The sequence below is a fragment of the Mercenaria mercenaria genome, chromosome 15 (assembly GCF_021730395.1).
Source record: "Mercenaria mercenaria strain notata chromosome 15, MADL_Memer_1, whole genome shotgun sequence".
In the NCBI taxonomy this organism is placed as follows: domain Eukaryota; kingdom Metazoa; phylum Mollusca; class Bivalvia; order Venerida; family Veneridae; genus Mercenaria; species Mercenaria mercenaria.
This window is the reverse complement of record NC_069375.1, coordinates 37,995,680-38,001,679: the sequence shown is the minus strand read 5'-3', so window position 1 is coordinate 38,001,679 and position 6,000 is coordinate 37,995,680. Positions and strand designations below refer to the sequence as shown.

The 6,000-nt window shown below is 35.0% G+C and overlaps 1 long non-coding RNA gene across 1 annotated transcript in view; it reads left to right on the top strand.

Moving 5' to 3' along the window:
• The first annotated feature begins 433 nt into the window (after positions 1–433).
• Positions 434–6,000, top strand: part of LOC123554612 (uncharacterized) — a 28,285-nt gene continuing 22,718 nt past the window's right edge. The window contains exon 1 of the long non-coding RNA XR_008367434.1: positions 434–561. This is a non-coding gene — a long non-coding RNA (uncharacterized LOC123554612). The remainder of the gene's footprint in view (positions 562–6,000) is intronic.

The window sequence follows — 6,000 nt, the reverse complement described above, 5'->3', positions numbered from 1 at the left end:
GAATATCAGAATTCAAAATCCATTTGTTAGCTAAATGTTCTTTTTCTTAGTACTGGTAGAGAATTTTTGTTCAATTTCCGTAGAACGTAGAGGTTTGCCAGCATTTGGGTGACACTGCTTGTTTGACCATAGTTGTTACATACGTATCGAGCTGCAGTTCGTTGCACTCGTTCAATTTTGTATGTGAGGGATTTTTGCCAAGGGAGTCATAATAATGGAGGAACAGTATTCAAGATGTGGGTTAACATAAGTGTTGTAAGCTGTTTCTGACAGTTGAACCAGTAGCACTCTTTCAAAACTAGCCGCAACAAAAACCTAAGTTGTGGTTTAGAAAAATGAACAGTGTCGTACACAATATGAAATGTCGCTAGACAACACCGCATGTTCGGTTGAATTGTTATTATTGTGTAGCAGGTAACGGCTAGTGAATGTGTAGAGAAATCTGTCCGAAGAGCGAATCACGTGACATTTGTGTTGCGCGTGAACTCGTGTTCACTCTCAGTCAGTTGTAGGTAGTCGTTGGCGGACAAGGGAGGACAAAGAACGAACACAGGAAGGAAGGTAAAATTAATTGTAAAAAAACAAATGTTTAATTAAAGTTTTGCTTTTTATACTTTTATTTGATGTTCAGGGTGTTTTTTAATATCAACATGCAACAGTTTTGAGCAGTTTTGCAAGAAATATTTTTTGTGGTGAAGCAGTGTGTCATGATGTGTTGGGCTTGAACCAGTTTCCTGTCAATGCAGGATGGTTACAAAATAATATTTCCTTTCATTGTTATTTTTCAAGTCTTCCTGCAGTAAGGTCAACATATCCTTAAAATGGCTGTTAGGTATATTATACATCTGTCCATTGCGTAGAGCAATATTTGTTTATTTGGCATAAATGTTTGCCACAGTTGAAACAGTGTTTGCAGTAAGATACAGGTTTTTGTTCTCAAAGGTCAAGGATATATTAACTTATAGGGTCAAAGGTCATGTGAGATCTTGTCCGGGCTGTAACCTTTCTACCAAGTTATTTGATATCTGGATCTTTCTATTTATGAAGAAAGTATAGGGGAAGATATATATTCGATACAGAGTTATGGTTCTTGCACATTGCATTTAATCTCATTGTTATTTGTCAAGATATTCAGTGCAATTGAATTCTGTTTTTATTTGATGGAGTTACAAAAATGTCAAAGTACAAAAAGGGGAAATAAAATTATAAATATCCTTGCATTGAGATATAGTTAACTAAGGTTAAGGCATTTGTATTTCATCTCATTGCCTGGAACATCATTCCGTTTGTCACATACAAAAAGGGGAGGAAAATTGGTGGCTTTGCCGATTTAATACATAAATATCTTAATTTGTAAGTAGTACTGTCATCAAGTGTTTAGGCTTGTCAAAAAAAAATAAATAAAATAACCGAAACTTGTTTGCTATCAGTGGCAATATATTTGGATGTGGTGAACCATGAAAAGGGCCATAACTTATTTATTTTGCATAACACATGTATATCCTGATTATATGATGAAATTTGTTGAATTTGAGTACTTTTGTTTGTTTGGGTCAGGACTTAATCAGTTATCTGAAAAATAAAATGCAACATCTTGATTTGCCAGAGAAATGAACCAGTAGGCCTATACTCTAAAGTTAATTCTCTAAATAAATTAATTGGGTAAAAATATGTTGTAGCTCTAAAACCAATACTGTCAAAAGTCATTGTCCTGATTTGCAATTGATCTGAACCAGTATCCTATAAAACATTAATTTGGGAAAAACATGTCAGTGCTGTACATGAACCAACAGCCTCTCAATAGACATTTTCTTGGTTTACATTAGATCTGAACCAATATCCTCTAAAAGGTTATAAAATTGGGAAAACACTCTGGTCTTAACAAGTAATATCCCAATAGTCAATTTGGTTTACAATAAAACTGATTCAGTATCCTCTAAAAGGTTAATTGGGAAAATCAATGTCTGGTCTGAACCAGTAATCTCTCAATTGTTACAATTTGGTTTACAATAAAACTGGTCCAGTTAGTATCCTCTAAGAGGTTAATTAGGAAATATCAGGTCTGAACCAGTTATCTCTCAATAATCAACTTGGTTTAAAATGAAACTGAACCAGTATCCTCTAAAAGGTCAACTGGGAAAACCAGTGCCAGGTCTGAATCGGTATACTGTCAATAGTCAACTTGGATTACAATGTATTTGAACTGGTTAATTGGGAAAACCTTGTCAGGTCTGAACCAGTATCCTCTCATAGTCAACTTGGTTTTCAATAGATTAGTACCAGCTATCATCCTCTAAAAGGTTAATTGGGAAAACCAATGTCCGATCTGAACCAGTATGCTCTCATTAGTCAGCATGGTTTACAATATATTTGAACTGGTATCTCTAAAAGGTTAATAGGAAAACCAATGCCAGGTCTGAACCAGTACCCTCTCAATAGTAAACTTGTCAACATGGTTTATATTATATTTGAACTGGTATCCTCTAAAAGGTTAATTGGGAAAACCAATGACTGGTCTGCACCAGTATCCATACAATAGTCAACATGGTTTGCAATATTTTTGAACTGGAATCCTCTAAAAGGTTAATGGGAAATAGAGAATCCATCATTGGTCTTCGGTTAAGATCAGAAAATCCCAACCCGAGGGCGCACCGCTCAAGTCTTAAACGAGGCTGAGCCGAGTTTAAGACTTGAGCGGTGCGCCCGAGGGTTGGGATTTCCGATCTTCACCGAACACCAATGATGGATTCTATTTCTCACTTACCACAACAGAAACAATAAAAACAAGCATAAAAATATGAAACTACTTAAAACGCGGGAAATTGGCGTCCGTAAGCAGAAGTGACGTCGTGATATTTCAGTGACGCACAATAACAAAGTTCCGCTTTAGTTTTATCGTTTGTATCGTAACGGTTCGTTCTTATCATAAAGTAATGAATTTTGAATCGAGAAATACACTATAAGGAACGGAGAGAAAAGATAAAGGTACCTGATTTTTAATTATTTTACATAAATAATATGTATTCAGCGCATGAAGGAGTCAGTCACAGGAGTGTGGGATAACCCATGTGAGATAAGATTTTCTAGCACTTCTAAAAATAGAGATTTTTCTGTCCGATAAGTGAGAAAACCAATGTCTGGTCTGAACCAGTATCCTCTCAATAGTCAACATGGTTTATGGTATCCTTGGAAAACCAGGTCAGGTCTGAACCTGAGTATCCTCCCAATGGTCAATTTAGTTTACAAATAACAATGTATTTGAACCAGTATCCTCTAAAAGGTTAATTAGGAAAACCATTGAACCAGTTTGTGTCTTGCCAAAAGCCATTGTCTTAATTTGGAACGGATCATCAGGCTCTCGACCAGTTTTCTCTAAAAAGCAGTCATTTTGGCATTTTAATATCTTTACATCTTAATAATGATATTTTCCAAATTGGTTACACTTTCTAACATATTTTGGGCAGACAAATTTAGCTAATAATTTTCTAGAAATTTCAAAATTACATGCAACTTGGTAAAATGTGGAGGGCAGACTTTTTGCAAAACGTACATCTGCTGGTAACATTATCATTTTTAAGGTTCTAGAATCTTCTAAGGTACTTTATACTACAATTTTGATACGGGACTTTATGTTCATCCTTCCTTTGCATCCTTCCCTTGCACTGTTCTCCTGCATTGTTCAGCATCCCTGCACATACCCTGCATGCACTGAAGTTCCAAGTCAAATTGAGTGTAATGTACCATTAAATTTCAATCATTTTCATGTATTTTCATAATTAAGTCTACTTTTAGTATATAAGTTATTCAAATGAAATGTTCAGCATGATGTTATGTTGTGTAGGATAGTCTGGTCAGTAATCAGATCTCAAGGTCACAGACAAAGGCACATGTATTATACACATTCATTTAATTACTAGTACTTACATTGTGTCTCGGTAACAATACTGAAACTTAAAAAATGTTAATAATGAAATGTGTTGAGAGTCTGGTCTGTTCCTCAAATATTAGGTCACACATGACAGCACTTTGTCCAGATTCATCATATAATAAATCAGGTTTAATATGCAATGGATTTTAGTGAATCATTATCACTTCCATGTTGCAATTCTGAAAATCCTGGTGACCACATGGGGGTACTTAAAGTAACGTATTAAGGTGTTCTGACAAGCCGCCTCAGTCTGTGTTGTAGGTCAAATTGATACTTTTGTCACCATCTTAGTGTGTGTAGTAAACTTATATAAATTTAGACCTAGCTTTCTTTAATAACAAGAGTTTTTGGCCAGTAACTGGTTTCCGTTTATGATTTGGTTAAAGAATGGGGCTAACAGCACCAGTTGGGGCTGCTGGTTAATGATATATGTCCAGACTGACATAATGTCACCAAACCTGGTGTGTAACTAGTTGAGGCCATTTGGTTCAGCCTCGGGTCTGTGTTGCTTTCCTACTAAACTTTTGTTTGTATTGACATATTGTCACACAGAGGAATGTATAGCATTTAGTATATAATATTATGGGGACCTAGCTTTATAATATAGTATGTAAGGCTTTTGGGATCAAGGTCAAAATTGGTGTTGAACTACAGTTGGGGCCACCAGGGCCAAGGTCACTGTTACTAAAAACTGGAAAAAAAACTTCTGGTCAGTAAGATTATTTGGAATAACTTATTCCGACCAGTTGGAGTTGCATATAATATAGCTTGGGATGTATTTGGGGCTTTTGTGCTCAAGGTCAAGGTCACTGTAACAGTTATTAAAACAAAATCTTGTCACCAAACTTTGTGTGTGTAAGCACACTCAAACCGTTTGTATTAATGGATACTGGAGTCAGGTCACAGGGTAATAAAATAAAAAACCGAAACAGTTTCTGGTCAATACTTACCGAAGACAAAATGGCAAAGAGGTACTGGGTAAAGGTTTATGAATAAATCGTAATAAATTTTTAAGGACAGATTTATTTATTTTTGGCAACATATTGTTACAAAATATTATCTAAAAGGGACTAGATTCTGTAAAGAATAAGTATATAAAATAAAAGATCAGGTTTTTGAAAGCTGTCTACATAACATCTGTTTGTGATTATTCGAAATGGGGGAAATACTGTTACTGGTTCATATTTAAATATTGCATTTAAGGACAACTCGTTTATTTTTGAAGCATTAATTTTGTAATCTTTTAGCTGATTTTATAGCAGATATGGAGAAATTGTAAAGTAACATGTGTATATTGGTGTTTTCAGTTCTAGGTGGTTAACTATTCTGACAAAAATGCCATTAAAATTTCAAAAGGTAAGGGTATAGGTCATCTTTCAAAAATACTGAAAAAGTTTTTGATAAAGGAAATAGGGTGACTGGCTGCTGGTTCATAATCTGCATTAAAAGACACTTTGCATTCATTTTTAGGGAATGTTGTTTATGTTACAGGTCAGCTGATTTTGTCCCACAATTCAAAAAAGGTTACTTTTCTCCCATGTTTAGTCAAAATTCCTATAGTGTTGGTCATCTTTTGAAAATACTTTGTAGCTCACTATAATTGCTTGCTACTGGTTAATATCAGAATACAGCATATTTGTCAAACAAATTTGTAAAACTTAGCTGTTTGGAATATGGTAGGACTAGGTAAAGAAATTGTGGCTACTCACTAATATTGAACTTGTGTATTTCAGCATTAAGGTATAGTCTGTAAATTCTCATTCGACCAGAGCTCCAGATAAGCTGCGTATTTGCGTATTTACGCAATTAAAATTGCAGAAAACCCAATTGAATTCATACAGTGTGCGTACTGAAACGCAATTAAAATTCCTAATACCCAATTCGTAAAAAATAGCTTGCGTATCGCATTTTCCTTATAACTAGAACGGGTACGAGACTTTAACGCTAGATTTGACTGACTGGTTATACGTTACTGCAGAACAGATTGCAATTTATCGGAAAAATAACAGGACCATTCAGTCGGCTGATCGGTGTTATTTGGACGCTTTGTAAACAATTTTACGCCGATAAAA